Source organism: Salvelinus alpinus, chromosome 4 (genome assembly GCF_045679555.1).
Source record: "Salvelinus alpinus chromosome 4, SLU_Salpinus.1, whole genome shotgun sequence".
NCBI classification, from domain to species: Eukaryota; Metazoa; Chordata; class Actinopteri; order Salmoniformes; family Salmonidae; genus Salvelinus; species Salvelinus alpinus.
Window position 1 is genome coordinate 79028061 of NC_092089.1, and position 17050 is coordinate 79045110.

At 45.2% G+C, this 17050-nt stretch overlaps 1 protein-coding gene across 1 annotated transcript in view; it reads right to left on the reverse strand.

Moving 5' to 3' along the window:
* tnmd (tenomodulin) overlaps positions 1-17050 on the reverse strand; it is an 89610-nt gene that overhangs the window by 62148 nt on the left and 10412 nt on the right. The gene's annotated exons all lie outside the window — the stretch shown is intronic.

Below are 17050 nucleotides of genomic sequence, written 5' to 3' on the forward strand. Positions count from 1 at the left end.
TGCTGGAGGAACATATTGCCTGTAATCCACTGTACATGGTGGAGGATCATATAGCCTGTAGTCTACTGTACATGGTGGAGGAACATATTGCCTGTAATCTACTGCACATGGTGGAGGAACATATTGCCTGTAGTCTACTGTACATGGTGGAGGAACATATTGCCTGTAGTCTACTGTACATGGTGGAGGATCATATAGCCTGTAGTCTACTGTACATGGTGGAGGAACATATTGCCTGTAGTCTACTGTACATGGTGGAGGAACATATTGCCTGTAGTGTACTGTTCATGGTGGAGGAACATATTGCCTGTAGTCTACTGTACACGGTGGAGGAACATATTGCCTGTAATCCACTGTACATGCTGGAGGAACATATTGCCTGTAATCCACTGTACATGGTGGAGGATCATATTGCCTGTAGTCTACTGTACATGGTGGAGGAACATATTGCCTGTAGTCTACTGTACATGGTGGAGGAACATATTGCCTGATTGTAGTCTACTGTACATGGTGGAGGAACATATTGCCTGTAGTCTACTGTACATGCTGGAGGAACATATTGCCTGTAATCCACTGTACATGCTGGAGGAACATATTGCCTGTAATCCACTGTACATGCTGGAGGAACATATTGTCTGTAATCCACTGTACACGGTGGAGGAACATATTGTCTTTAATCCACTGTACATGGTGGAGGAACATATTGCCTGATTGTAGTCTACTGTACATGGTGGAGGAACATATTGCCTGTAATCCACTGTACATGGTGGAGGAACATATTGCCTGTAGTCTACTGTACATGCTGGAGGAACATATTGCCTGTAATCCACTGTACATGCTGGAGGAACATATTGCCTGTAATCCACTGTACATGCTGGAGGAACATATTGCCTGTAATCCACTGTACATGCTGGAGGAACATATTGCCTGTAATCCACTGTACACGGTGGAGGAACATATTGTCTTTAATCCACTGTACATGGTGGAGGAACATATAGCCTGTAATCCACTGTACATGGTGGAGGATCATATACCCTGTAGTCTACTGTACATGCTGGAGGAACATATTGCCTGTAATCCACTGTACATGCTGGAGGAACATATTGCCTGTAATCCACTGTACATGCTGGAGGAACATATTGCCTGTAATCCACTGTACATGTTGGAGGATCATATAGCCTGTAGTCTACTGTACATGCTGGAGGAACATATTGCCTGTAATCCACTGTACATGCTGGAGGAACATATTGCCTGTAATCCACTGTACATGGTGGAGGAACATATTGTCTGTAATCCACTGTACATGGTGGAGGAACATATAGCCTGTAATCCACTGTACATGGTGGAGGAACATATAGCCTGTAATCCACTGTACATGGTGGAGAAACATATTGCCTGTAATCCACTGTACATGGTGGAGGAACATATTGCCTGTAATCCACTGTACATGGTGGAGGAACATATTGCCTGTAATCCACTGTACATGGTGGAGGAACATATTGCCTGGCTGTAGTCCACTGTACATGGTGGAGGAACATATTGCCTGTAATCCACTGTACATGGTGGAGGAACATATTGCCTTGCTGTAGTCTTCTGTAAACATTACCAATAGACTTACTAAATTATGAACGTATAGTCAATCAAAGAATGACTCTGTAAAACAAGGAATGCATTTACTCAATTCAACTAATAGCTAGTCACTAAATAATTGACACTCAAATAATTCCAGTATACATGAAATACATGACACATTACAGAATTAAAAAGTAAATGACTATCAACTAATTAAGACTTAACGTGGGTACACGTGTCTTCAGTTCAGAATAATCTCTAAGAGAAAGAAAAGTGAGTCTGATACACGCAGGAGCTTGGAAGCAAGAACTCAAAGTATGAACAAATTCACTACCATTTCAACCAAATTCCAGTGAGAACGCACCCCCAACCTGAATGAACAAAAGGCTGGAACAACACACCCAGACTCAAAGTGAATGTTACGACCGGACAACAGGGATATGCCTGATAACCAGTCAACCCATTCACTTTAAAATTACATCATCCAAATAACATACAATGCAATAAGACATATCAACTTTTTCAGCTCTTTTTTTAATGAACTCTTGAAACAAACAAAACATGACAGTTTAATTCACAGTAAAATGAATTTAGTCGATTCACGTTTTCATCAGTCTTCACACCGCCAACGGTGTCTGTGCTCCCAGGACTTCCGCTGGAATGTCTCGCTCTGGAGATTTTCACAGCAAAGGTGTGACTCTCTGAGATGCAAATATATAGCCACCCATCCAAAGAATTTATTGAGACCTCATGCTTGGTCTCGGTGCCAGCAAATCGCTAGTCGCGAGTATCACATCTCATTTTTCCACTACATCTCTCCAAGTTCTAATTGCACTATCAATGGCCTAGCCATTTTGGTTTCGATTCCACTGAAACCCTAAGAGTAAGCTCTTCAAACAAACATCGTTTGGAGAAACTCTGAGGAATTCCCAACCCTCATCTGAAAGCCAATGTGATTTAATATGTTTCCTCAAGTGTACTAAATCCTTGATACCTAAGAAGAACTCTAGGAACTCTGGTTAATTTAGTGTATTTGGAAGTCATACAAATACTACTGTTTCCATTTGCTCGATGTGGCATTTAGGCTGGAATTAGAGCTCAGGGCTACAGAGCTTTGGGGAATTTACCCAAGAAAAAACACTTAGTGGAGCAGTTTTATCTTTAGTAACTGGATATGGTAAATATAATACCTGACTCCAAATCAAATATGTGGCAATTTCAGAGCATAATTGTAGGGCTATTATAGAGGTATTTTGCCAATTTCGACATAATTCTGAAATGATGATGTTGTTCCACTTTATTTATATTGCTGGAATTAAATGGGTGTTCTTTGGCTGCTTCTCTGCAGGGTATCTGGATGTTGAACGCAACACTATTCTTACCCGCTTCTCTCCTGAAAGGATTGTAATGACCCACATCTATCCTTGATCCCCAGCGACTCTCCGCCGCTTGCCACGTTTGACCACCTTGCTGTGGTCGACTACCGTCTGCAGCTGCTTTTAATTTGCAGGAGCACCGCGGTCCCCCTTTTTCAGCTCTAACGCATATATGACTAATCGCACCAGCCATTTTAAACAACTTGAGCCCTCTCTGGCAATAAATCACCTTGATATGAGCTATTGTGCCCGTAATAGAGATATGTTCAGGTGTGTGTGTGTGTGTGTGGGTGGGGGGGGGGGGGGGGGGGGCCTTTGGGAACAATTCCATCTCTTCCTGGTCAGCCCACTATTGTGAGACGAACTCAGCGACTGGGACACATTGTTGTCTGAAGCATTGTCTGTTTTTATTATAAAAAAAACTTTTTTTTACAGTCAAGGGATGATTGTCTTTCCTTTTATCTTGGGGTGCAGTTGTATCTCTCTGTCTCTGTCTAACTCGGCACTGCGGGAGATGTCTGAAAATAATGTGGATTTCTATAAAAATCATTTTCAGACTAATAATAGAAGTGGAAAATTTGATATTAATCTGAGTGGCGCAGCTGTCTAAGGCACTGCATCTCAGTGCTAGAAGTGTCACTACAGGCCCTGGTTCGATCCCAGGCTGTATCACAACCGGCCTTGATCGGGAGTCCCATAGGACAGCGCACAATTGGCCCAGCGTCATCCGGGTTAGGGGAGGGTTTGGCCGGGGTACTTACTTACTGACTTACTGACTTAATTCTCCCCATGGGGAAATTTTGTTGCAGTGTCATGTACACGTTTAAAGTGATGTTTAAATACAAAACAAAATTGACAATTCAAATTCAACAGCTACATACCAATAAAACATTATTTTTTAAGACTAGCCTGCTGGCCTTACTGAGTCGATAGGAACATTAGCCCGAGCTATTTAGGAGGGATATCACACCTCGCACAAATGATTGTCTAGTTCTGTTTTTCCTGCTGAGGGATGCCCTGTACCTGCGCCCAGAGGGGAGTAGTTCAAAGTCCGGGTACAGGGGGTGGCTTGGGTCTAAAATAATTTTGTGAGCCTTGAGGAGGGCCCTGACCTTAAAGATCTCATCCAAGCCTGTCTGTTTGACTCCAAGTACCTTGCTTGCTGTGGTGATAATCCTTCTCAGCATATTTCTCTGGTTGACAGTGGCATTACCAAACCACCAAACAATACAAAAAGTTTAAATACTCTCAATGACTCAATTACTTATACTTTGTTAAAGGGGAGGGGGTTGGGGACTTGAGCAGCTCTTTAATGCTAGTATATAGGTTAGAATGAGCAGATTACCACATAACCTTTGCTCAGGCAACTGTGACCTTTCTCTCCACCTGCAATCTATAACTTCCCATCTCTCTGAGGTCTTTTTCACCAGCCCTTTCAAAGACAGGACAAAATCACTTTTTCAGGACATTATAAATGACGGAGCGCCTCCAAGTTCCACTATAGTCTGCTTCTATGATTGTTATCTCTGTGCTGGAATGGGTAACAACCAATGAAAGGTTTTAAAATAAAATGTAAAAAATGAAGGGCACTAAAGATTCGGCCTCTTTCACTTGGTCTCACCTTCTCTCTCCTCCCTCTTTCTGTCTCTTTCTTACTCCTCTCTCTCTCTCCTCCCTCCCTCTGCCTCTTACTCCTCTCGCTCTCTCTGCCTCTTATTCCTCTCTCTCTCCTCCCTCTCTCTGCCTCTTATTCCTCTTGCTCTCTTCCCTCTCTCTGCCTCTTATTCCTCTCTCTCGCCTCCCTCTCCCTGCTTCTTATTCCTCTCTCTCTCTTCCCTCTCTCTGCCTCTTACTCCTCTCTCTCTCCTCCCTCTCTCTGCCTCTTATTCCTCTCTCTCGCCTCCCTCTCCCTGCTTCTTATTCCTCTCTCTCTCTTCCCTCTCTCTGCCTCTTACTCCTCTCTCTCTTCCCTCTCTCTGCCTCTTACTCCTCTCTCTCTCCTCCCTCTCTCTGCCTCTTATTCCTCTCTCTCTCCTCCCTCTCTCTGCCTCTTATTCCTCTCTCTCTGCCTCTTATTCCTCTCTCTCTCTTCCCTCTCTCTGCCTCTTATTCCTCTCTCTCTCTCGCCTCCCTCTCCCTGCTTCTTATTCCTCTCTCTCTCTTCCCTCTCTCTGCCTCTTACTCCTCTCTCTCTCCTCCCTCTCTCTGCCTCTTATTCCTCTCTCTCTCCTCCCTCTCTCTGCCTCTTATTCCTCCCTCTCTCTGCCTCTTATTCCTCTCTCTCTCCTCCCTCTCTCTGCCTCTTATTCCCCTCTCTCTCTTCCCTCTCTCTGCCTCTTACTCCTCTCTCTCTCTTCCCTCTCTCTGCCTCTTATTCCTCTCTCTCTCCTCCCTCTCTCTGCCTCTTATTCCTCTCTCTCTCTTCCCTCTCTCTGCCTCTTACTCCTCCCTCTCTCCTCCCTCTCTCTGCCTCTTATTCCTCCCTCTCTCTTCCCTCTCTCTGCCTCTTACTCCTCCCTCTCTCTCCTCTCTTTCATTCCTCTTTGTTTCATTCTCTCCTCTACCTGTGCCTCTTTTGCTCTCATCTATTTCTTATTTTTCCTCAATGCATCTTTCTTTCTCTCCTTGCTCTCTCTCGCTTTCTTTTTCCCGTGATGGCCGCGAGTACCATTTTCCTCGCGAGGAACATGTCAAATGAATCCTGTTGCAGATTTTTTTGTCTGAATACATTTCCACTGTTTGAATATGGCATATCTTGTCTAATAAAAGGGCAGTTGATGTAGCATGAAATATTCATCAAAGGCCTTCCCCCAAGATTCCGGCACTCTTCGACGCATCTCCATGAATGAGAAACAGACTTGGCCAGACCAAATATTGAGGTAAACGTCCACGCGTGCCACTGAATGAGAAGCCTAGGAAAGCCATCAAGGAGGTCACCTCTATGGTGGATATGCATCTCTGTCACTCCGGTTTGGTTTCCAGTCACACCACGTCTTAATAAATCGACAAGTGTGTGCTAGGCGCTCCCGCAGCTCAGTGGCATTTAGGAACAGCTTGTGAGTAGCTGTAAGCCTGTATTTTAGATCATTTAGATGCATGGGCTCATTTGGCCAGAAGAACAGCATTAGCTGCTAATGAGGACCGGAATGGAAAAAGGAACTATTAAACCAGCGCTACCGTATGGTAGCGTGAGGTAAAGTCGTGAAAGGCCGAACTTCAGAGTTTTAGAAGGACAACCAAATACTTCAGCAGCATTTAACCAGGTAGGTTTGTAACGTTTAAGTAGGAATTCAAGGCTTGTCAACAGCATGGTTTGCAGAAGAGTACAACACATTAAACGTGACCACAACCTGGCAATCTCAAACTTCTGTAAAAAAACGACAATTATCAAAACAGTCTTCTGACTGAACATAGACACCGGCTCGACCGCCATTGTTTCATCAAATATCTCTTTCTCTCCTTTAATGTTCCACAATGCCATCGACATTCTCCGCACAGCAGTTCCCACAGGGTTGAGTATTTCACTACCGTTACTACGATCTTATTACTAATATAACATGCTGCCCCTTGAACAAGGTAGACTGTAGGGGACAGCACCTCTGAAATGGCTGTGATATTTACAGCCTCATAATTGTTCAAACGTTGTTTACATCGAGCTGCTTCCCTGAAGACACAATAAAGGGAAGTCATTGTGTGCAGCAGCAGACACACTGTAGCCCTCCTACTGAGTCCCTGCTGGTGGTTGGTGCTGGTGATGAGGATAACTCCCTGATCTATTGCCATGGCCCCTGGGTGCGTGGGCGCGAGCTGTCAGCACTAGTTTAGGGCTTCAGATGGGAGAGCCTCTCATCCAAGGGCCCTCTGGTGGCCCAACACTCACAGATGCTAAGACGAACACTAGTCCATGTCGACTGAATGGATGGCACTATTGACCCGCCAACCCCAGGATCCTTCAAGTATACTTGACTTATTTTGCATTGAGAGAAACTATATGGAATTAAAAAATATATATATTTTCACAAAGATTGTATTTAAATAAACCCGCTTACATACTGGTTGGATATAAAAAATATTAATGTGTGAGTAATAACAAAATAGATTAATGTAATGTTGTTTCAGAAAGACAGAAGTTGGAACTTACTGAGATAATTGGGCAAACATAGATGGGTATGAGAATTAGTTTGAATGACTCTACCCACCTGATCCCAGCAATCATCTAGAGGAGACTAATCAGTCACCTAGAGTAGACTAATCAGTCACCTAGAGTAGACTAAACAATCACCTAGAGTAGACTAATCAGTCACCTAGAGTAGACTAATCAGTCACCTAGAGTAGACTAATCAATCACCTAGAGTAAACTAATCAATCACCTAGAGTAGACTAATCAGTCACCTAGAGTAGACTAATCAGTCACCTAGAGTAGACTAAACAATCACCTAGAGTAGACTAATCAGTCACCTAGAGTAGACTAATCAGTCACCTAGAGTAGACTAATCAATCACCTAGAGTAAACTAATCAATCACCTAGAGTAGACTAATCAGTCACCTAGAGTAGACTAATCAGTCACCTAGAGTAGACGAATCAATCACCTAGAGTAGACTAATCAATCACCTAGAGTAGACTAATCAGTCACCTAGAGTAGACTAGTCAGTCACCTAGAGTAGACTAATCAGTCACCTAGAGTAGACTAATCAGTCACCTAGAGTAGACTAAGCAGTCACCTAGAGGAGACTAATCAGTCACCTAGAGTAGACTAATCAATAACCTAGCGTGGACTAATCAGTCATCTAGAGTAGACTAATCAATCACCTAGAGTAGACTAATCAGTCATCTAGAGTAGACTAATCAATAACCTAGCGTAGACTAATCAGTCATCTAGAGTAGACTAATCAATCACCTAGAGTAGACTAATCAATCACCTAGAGTAGACTAATCAATCACCTAGAGCAGACTAATCAGTCAACTATTCCATTGTCTTCTATAACTTGTTTTGTAATAATGCGCTGAGTGGCTCTACACGTCAGCATTGAAGATTGGAAATGACCTATCATCGGACTGGTTGAGGAGGTTCCTCAGATGGGAGCTGTATGAACAACTTCTCAAGCTCTTAAGCTTTAAGTGTATAAACGGTATGCAAAAACATCATTCTGGTGTACATGTGCTTTCAAAGGCCCATGTCCCAAGAAGATAGTCTAAAACGTTCACAATTTAGAGTCACTTTTGATGAATCCTTCTATGTCTCTAAGCTTTTCTGCCGAGATTCAAAGACGAGTGCGAAACATCAAAACACGTTGAGGTCATTATATTCCACTCTGAATGAATTCTCCCATTTCACCTCTATAACTATCCTTTTATGACTAGCTAGTCCATTATTTAGAGCCAATAGATGTAAAGTCATTCTTGGAAATAACAGCAGTAGACTGATTGACTTTTTCAAGAGGCAAATAGGGTTTTGTTTCGCCGACAGCCATCAGTAAGTAGTTCAGAGAGTCCAGTGCTAAACTATGAATTTCTGCCTCTACTGGAAAATGAACAATTGTTGACACTGTCTGCCGAAGATTTACACGATGATATTAGCAGACAGGATAATGAGCCACTGTTATTATTCAAACGGACCGGAGAAGTGCAAAGCATCGTGATTAGTGTAAACAAGCATGATTATATTTTATTAAACCTACTCACTGTGTGCTATAAAATAGACCTTTACATCTCTACTTGACTACTTTTTATGTTTCATACTAGTAAGAGGTATGTGGCTTGGGAACATTCTGCCACATGTAAAACTATTAGATGAACAACTTAACATGAAGCATCACTACATCACTAAATGTACAAACCTTTTGAGATGTCGTCAAGTCTCACCAGATATGAATCAAATCAAATAAAATCACATTGTATTGGTCACATACACATATTTAGCAGATGTTATTGCGGGTGTAGCGAAATGCTTGTGTTCCTAGCTCCAACAGTGCAGTAGTATCTAACAGTGCAGTAGTATCTAAAAACGATTCGCAACAATACACACAAATCTAAAGATATATGTCACTCTCTGAATCTCCATAGAGGCAACTTAGCAACCGTAAAGGAAGCTGGAATAGAATAACTTGGTTTAACCTCACCAGCTGTGGCAAAGTTTTGTTATTCGCCTACCTGGCAGGATATTGTACCCATTCATAAGACCGTGTGAGGCATTTGTTTTTCATGCATCAACAGACGTCCTATCCTTGGAGCTACAGTACACTGCACCAAGTCCAAGATCAGAGGAAGAACAAGTACACAGTACACCGTGGACTCGACATGATACTTTCGCGCTGCACTTCTAGTCAAGGATCATGGAAGGAGTGAGACTACAATGCTTTGTCTGGCTTTCACCTGGTGCGAATGACAGCTTGCCATCCGCACAGTGTACCACCGGAGATAAATTATGCAAGAATCAATTTAAAGATGTTTGTAGCCAAGATTGCTTTGATGTATGCTGTCTGATGTTTGATTTATTTCCAGATCTGACGCTTGTCTTCCAAGACGTCTGCTTTGTTTCGCAAGGTGCCATAAAAATGTAATACTTTGAGCTCTCGGAGCAAATTATACCAATTTCTAACATTTTATGGCTGACATGTACTTTTAAGTTTGAGATTGGAGCAAATATATAAATCAACCTAGAGGCGTTTCCTAAACTAGACGGTGAGAGCTGAAGCACAGGGGCAGACGATGCTTCACCCGCTCTGAATCAAAACAGGACCGTTTCCCAAGGGGAGATGTCAATCTTTCTGTGCTTAATATTTGATTCTCTTTATTAACGTTGAATGACAAAGCAACCAACATCTGGTGGGCAAAGGGGACATTTGCACTCTATCTTTGATAAGTTATGCCACGTGAAACAACCACAGAGCGTCCCGCATCCATCCGGCTTAGTCCAGTTGAGATGCTGCGTTGCATAGCGCAAGCGATGTTGACAGAGCATGATAGAAACACAACACATGAGGCGAGGCAGGGTACTCTTAGACTGATAGTCTTTGTCGGCTTTGATTCTCAGTTCATATTCAATGCAACATTCAAGGAGAATTGTTCATTCACTTTTACTTAGTATATGCATACAACGCTTAGCGTTGTAATGAATAACATTCCATTCCATTTTCAATCCATTTCCAACTGGATTTGTCAATGTGAAGACTCTAGGGCTTTGTGACTACAAATAGGTGCAGATGCTGCCTATAATAATACTTTGAGAGTATGGAGTGTGTGCTCCTCTTCCACACTTCAGTAGTTTGGCTCGAGAACTGTTTCCACTAGTTTCCACAGCCACAAAGTCAAAATTTGCTATGTCGGAAAAATGTATGAAAACCAAAATGTGCTTAATTTTTTTTGCTTAATTACGCACAAGGTTAGCAGTGTGTTTAAGGTTAGGGTTAGTTTTAAATCAAATTTTAAGAAGATACATTTTATAAATAGGGAGGGTTTATGACTTTGTGGCTGTGGTAACTAATGACGACCCTAGAGAATGCACTGGGACAGAAGCAGAAGATCAGACTCATTGGGAGAGCCAAACAGGATGTGAAAGCTCAATCAGAATCCAAATTGTACAACAGAGGGGAGAGTAAGACTGCTTGGCTCTTGCTCGAGTGAGAGATGGAGGAGGGGGAGCATGGGGAGAGTAGGGGAGATGGGGAGAGGGAGCCTGCGGAGAGTAGGGGAGATGGAGGAGGGGGAGCATGGGGAGAGTAGGGGAGAGTAGGGGAAAGGGAGCATGCAGAGAGTAGGGGAGATGGGGAGGGGGAACATGAGGAGAGTTGGGGAGATGGAGGAGGGAGAGCATGGGGAGAGTAGGGGAGAGTAGGGGAAAGGGAGCATGCGGAGAGTAGGGGAGATGGGGAGGGGGAACATGAGGAGAGTTGGGGAGATGGAGGAGGGGGAGCATGGGGAGAATAGGGGAGATGGGGAGGGGGAGCATGAGGAGAGTTGGGGAGATGGAGGAGGGAGAGCATGGGGAGAGTAGGGGAGAGGGAGCATGCGGAGAGTAGGGGAGATGGGGAGGGGGAACATGAGGAGAGTTGGGGAGATGGAGGAGGGAGAGCATGGGGAGAGTAGGGGAAAGTAGGGGAGAGGGAGCATGCGGAGAGTAGGGGAGATGGGGAGGGGGAACATGAGGAGAGTTGGGGAGATGGAGGAGGGGAAGCATGAGGAGAATAGGGGAGATGGGGAGGGGGAGCATGAGGAGAGTTGGGGAGATGGAGGAGGGGGCGCATGGGGAGAGTAGGGGAGATGGGGAGAGTAGAGGAGACAGAGGAGGGGATATGGGGAGAGTAGGGGAGTGTGGCGAGAGTAGAGGAGATGGGGAGAGTAAAGGATATGGGGAGAGTAGAGGAGATGGGAGAGGTAGATGAGATGGAGGATGGGAGATGGGGAGATGGTGAGGGTAGGGAATATGGAGGAGAGGGGATGGAGAGAGTTGTGGAGATGGATGGGAAATGGGTAGAGTAGGGGAGATGGAAAATGGGGAGAGTAGAGGAGATAGAAGATAGTATGGAAGATGAGGAGATGGGGAGAGTAGGGGAGATGGAAGATAGTATGGACGATGGGGAGAGTAGAGGAGTTAGGGAGAGTAGGGGAGATGGAAGATTGTAGGAGAGATGGAGAAGAGTAGGGGAGATGGAGGAGAGTAGGGGAGATGGAGGAGAGTAGGGGAGATGGAGGAGCGTAGGGGAGATGGAGGAGAGTAGTGGAGATGGGGAGACTAGGGGATATGGGGGAGGGGGGAAGAGATAGCCTGCCAACCTTGCCCCAGTGAATGAGTTTACAGACTGTGCATGCAACACGTCACACATCAGGTGCCTACAGATTGGGAAGTAAACTGCCGTCCATTCAAATGCTAATTCCGACTACTCTTCTGTCGCTTTCGCTTTTGGAGAGGGAGATGCACAGACTCGCATTGAAACGCCACATGGCCCTGACGAGTGTTCCCAACATGCTTTGTAGCAGTGTTCTCAATGCTCCTAGCAGAAGCTACAGTTGAAGTGCACCCAGTTACCAGAGGTGGGCAGCATGCCACAGCCACCCCTTCCTTCACACACCACAACACTGTCGCTACCTTGGGCTATCGGCTGGGCAGGGTTTAAGAACACAGTGACTACTTCAGGCATTCGGCTGGGCAGGGTTTAATGGTTTAAGAACACAGTGACTACCTCAGGCTTTCGGCTGGGCAGGGTTTAATGGTTTAAGAACACAGTGACTACTTCAGGCATTCGGCTGGGCAGGGTTTAATGGATTAAGAACACAGTGACTACCTCAGGCTTTCGGCTGGGCAGAGTTTAATGGTTTAAGAACCTAGTTACTACCTCAGGCTTTCAGCTGGGTAGGGTTTAAGAAAACAATCACTACCTCAGGCTTTCGGCTGGGCAGAGTTTAATGGATTAAGAACACAGTGACTACCTCAGGCCTTCAGCTGGGCAGGGTTTAAGAACACAGTGACTACCTCAGGCTTTTGGCTGGGCAGGGTTTAAGAACACAGTGACTACCTCAGGCTTTTGGCTGGGCAGGGTAACTCTTAAGGATCAGACTTTAGCCCAAAATGACATACCCAAATCTAACTGCCTGTAGCTCAGGACCTGAAGCAAGGATATGCATATTCTTGATACCACTTGAAAGGAAACACTTTGAAGTTTGTGGAAATGTGAAATTAATGTAGGAGAATATAACACATTAAATCTGGTAAAAGATAATACAAGGAAAAAAACTTTTGTTTTGTTTTTTTGTTTTATCGTCTTTGAAATATAAGAGAAAGGCCACAATGTATTATTCCAGTTTAGGTGCAATGTAGATTTTGGCAACTATATGACAGCAATGTATGTGCAAAGTTTTAGACTGATCCAATGAACCATTGCATTTCTGTTCAAAATGTTGTATCAAGTCTGCCCAAATGTGCCTAATTGGTTTATTAAGAACACAGTGACTACCTTGTGCTTTCGGCTGGGCAGGGTTTAAAGGTTTACGGACACAGTGACTACCTCGGGCTTTCGGCTGAGCAGGGTTTAAGAGTTTAAGAACACAGTTTTACCTCAGGCTTTTGGCTGGGCAGGGTTTAAGGGTTCAAGAACCTAGTTACAACCCCGGGCTTTCAGCTGGGTAGGGTTTAAGAAAACAGTCACTACCTCAGGCTTTCAGCTAGGTAGGGTTTAAGCATGACACTTGTTTTGTCCCTCCCTCCCTCCTTCACTTCTGGGTCCAAGAGAACTTGAAGTCTGTTGGCGTGAGTGCGCTCATCCTCCTCCCTTGGAAAAACAATGTGACCATATGACAGGTTGGTAGGATGAAGTTAAATACAAAACATGCGAACCAGTCTCCTTTGGTGACATTTCTAGGGCACCGCTGGAATTGTCAAAACAAACTCAGGACACAAACTGAGGAGGGCAGTAGAAAGCCCAGCACCTGTGACCATTCGAAAGGAGCAGGTGCAAGACTGTTCATTAGGCAACCCCAGCCTGACACTGAAGTCTTTAAGTTGCAGTCTGGGGCAGCGTGTGAGGGACTGCCCGGGGACTGGGGCGAGACATCAAGGTGAGCAATGCAATTCCAGCTTGAATAATGGAGTGCTTCCCTTCAGCCTGGCACCTGTGTTTCTCATGCAATTTCACCACACTGTCCCAGCAGCACCTGGGAGCTATTTAGGCTCCCCCTGGAGTAACTGGTTCACAAATAACTCTCGATTCACAATTATTCTGTGGCTAGTTGCCATTAACGTCATATTGCAGACACTTTTATGCAAAGCAACTTACAGGAGCAATTAGGGAACATAGACAGATTTTTCTCCTATTCCTCTCAGTTTTTGAACCAGCAACCTTTACTGGCCCAACGCTCTTAACCGCTAGGCCACCTGCGGCCCCAAGAAGTTATTCTGCACCCAAATTGTTTCGTGTCTCGAAGAGGCTGTGGAGAGTATAGCAATCACCTGAACAACATGAGGTGAAAGAGAATACCCCCTACGAACTGGGTGACGAATTCTGTTCATAGAATTCTTACAAAGAACCCCCAGCATAGTACCGGCACTGATTTAAATCCATTGTAATGTATCAAACCGCAGGTCTGTTTTCACCACAGGTAATCCCTTGATGAGTGCAGGTATGAAGTCATAATCACGCATACATTTCTACAGTTGCTAAGCACACCATATAATACATCCATGGACGAACCATTGTGTATTGGTAATAACAATAGATTAATACACAAGGAGGCAAAATCCCCTGTGAGCTTTGGAGCCCCCTAACAATAATGACTACACAGTAAACATTAAGACAGAAATGTACCGGAAGCCAAGAGAGGACGTAGGCAGCAGCCCAGCCTACACACTAAAACACACACAGGCAGGGAGAATGATGGCAAACTATCTTCCCCACAGGCCTCTGTAGCAACATATGTTTGCAAGTAATTAAAATAAGTTCCCAAGTGGGTACCGTGTCATATTGAAATACAATGTGCAAAACAAATTACCTTTCCATGGCAGGGGACAGGAGACCAGCGTGTTGGAGGCTCCTGCCAGAGTGGGGAGTGGCAGAGGCAAGCTCAATTGATGTATTGACTTCTAATTAGTTTGTCAGGGGTTAAAGCTTTCCAGAGCAAGGTAATAATTGATGAGAGCTTACAGGGAAACGGAAAGGTAAGAGCGGCAAGCCATTCCACATTAAGATATATTTTTAAAGAGACTCATCCACATGGGCAGAGGAGGTTGTGCATGAAATATATATTATTGTGGTTGAAATATTTATTGGGAGCTGTGAAGGCGCAGGCGCCGGAAAGAGATGGCTGCCTCGCTTCGCGTTCCTTGGAAAATATGCAGTATTTTGTTTTTTTACGTGTTATTTCTTACATCGGTACCCCGGGTAATCTTAGGTTTCATTACATACAGTCGGGAGGAACTACTGAATATACGATTAACGTCAACTCATCATCGTTCCTACCAGGAATATGACTTTCCCGAAACGGATCCAGTGTCTTGCCTTCCACACAATACAATGGATCTGATCCCAGCCGGCGACCCTGTGCGTCGCCGAAAAAGGGGAAAACGTGGCGGTCTCGTGGTCAGGCTTCGGAGACGGGCACATCGCGCTCCACTCCCTAGCATACTACTCGCCAATGTCCAGTCTCTTGACAATAAGGTTGATGAAATCCGAGCACGGGTAGCATTCCAGAGAGACATCAGGGATTGCAACGTGCTCTGCTTCACGGAAACATGGCTAACTCAAGGGACGCTAACGGAGTCGGTGCAGCCAGCTGGTTTCTCCATGCATCGCGCCGACAGAAACAAACATCTTTCTGGTAAGAAGAGGGGCGGGGGGGTATGCCTTATGATTAACGAGAAGTGGTGTGATCATCATAACAACACACAAGTACTCAAGTCGTTCTGTTCACCTGATCTAGAACTCCTCACAATCAAATGTCGACCGCATTATCTACCAAGGGAATTCTCGTCAATCATAATCACAGCCGTATACATTCCCCCCCAAGCAGACACATCGATGGCCCTGAACGAACTTTATCTGACTCTTTGTAAACTGGAAACCACACACCCTGAGGCTGCATTCATCGTAGCTGGGGATTTTAACAAGGCTAATCTAAAAACAAAACTCCCTAAATTCTATCAGCATATCGATTGTGCTACCAGGGCTGGAAAAACACTAGACCATTGTTACACTAATTTCCGCGACGCTTATAAGGCCCTCCCCCGCCCCCCTTTCGGAAAAGCTGACCACGACTCCATTTTGTTGATTCCAGCCTACAAACAAAAACTCAAACAACAAGCTCCCGCGCTCAGGTCTGTTCAACGCTGGTCCGACCAATCTGAATCCACGCTTCAAGACTGCTTCGATCACGCAGATTGGAATATGTTCCGCATCGCGTCCAACAACAATATTGACGAATATGCTGATTCGGTGAGCGAGTTCATTAGGAAGTGCATTGACGATGTCGTACCCACAGCAACGATAAAAACATTCCCAAACCAGAAACCGTGGATTGACGGCAGCATTCGCGTGAAACTGAAAGCGCGAACCACTGCTTTTAACCAGGGCAAGGTGACCGGAAGCATGACCGAATACAAACAGTGTAGCTATTCTCTCCGCAAGGCAATCAAACAGGCCAAGTCTCAGTACAGAGACAAAATCGAGTCGAAATTCAACAGCTCAGACACAAGAGGTATGTGGCAGGGTCTACAGTCAATCACGGATTACAAAAAGAAAACCAGCCCCGTCGAGGACCAGGATGTCTTGCTCCCAGACAGGCTAAACAACTTTTTTGCCCGCTTTGAGGACAATACAGTGCCACTGACACGGCCCCCTACCAAAACCTGCGGGCTCTCCTTCACTGCAGCCGAGGTGAGTAAAACATTTAAACGTGTTAACCCTCGCAAGGCTGCAGGCCCAGACGGCATTCCCAGCCGCGTCCTCAGAGCATGCGCAGACCAGCTGGCTGGTGTGTTTACGGACATATTCAATCAATCCTTATCCCAGTCTGCTGTTCCCACATGCTTCAAGAGGGCCACCATTGTTCCTGTTCCCAAGAAAGCTAAGGTAACTGAGCTAAACGACTACCGCCCCGTAGCACTCACTTCCGTCATCATGAAGTGCTTTGAGAGACTAGTCAAGGACCATATCACCTCCACCCTACCGGACACCCTAGACCCACTCCAATTTGCTTACCGACCCAATAGGTCCACAGACGACGCAATCGCAACCACACTGCACACTGCCCTAACCCATCTGGACAAGAGGAATACCCATGTGAGAATGCTGTTCATCGATTACAGCTCAGCATTTAACACCATAGTACCCTCCAAACTCGTCATCAAGCTCGAGACCCTGGGTCTCGACCCCGCCCTGTGCAACTGGGTCCTGGACTTCCTGACGGACCGCCCCCAGGTGGTGAGGGTAGGTAACAACATCTCCACCCCGCTGATCCTCAACACTGGGGCCCCACAAGGGTGCGTTCTGAGCCCTCTCCTGTACTCCCTGTTCACCCACGACTGCGTGGCCATGCACGCCTCCAACTCAATCATCAAGTTTGCGGATGACACTACAGTGGTAGGCTTGATCACCAACAACGACGAGACGGCCTA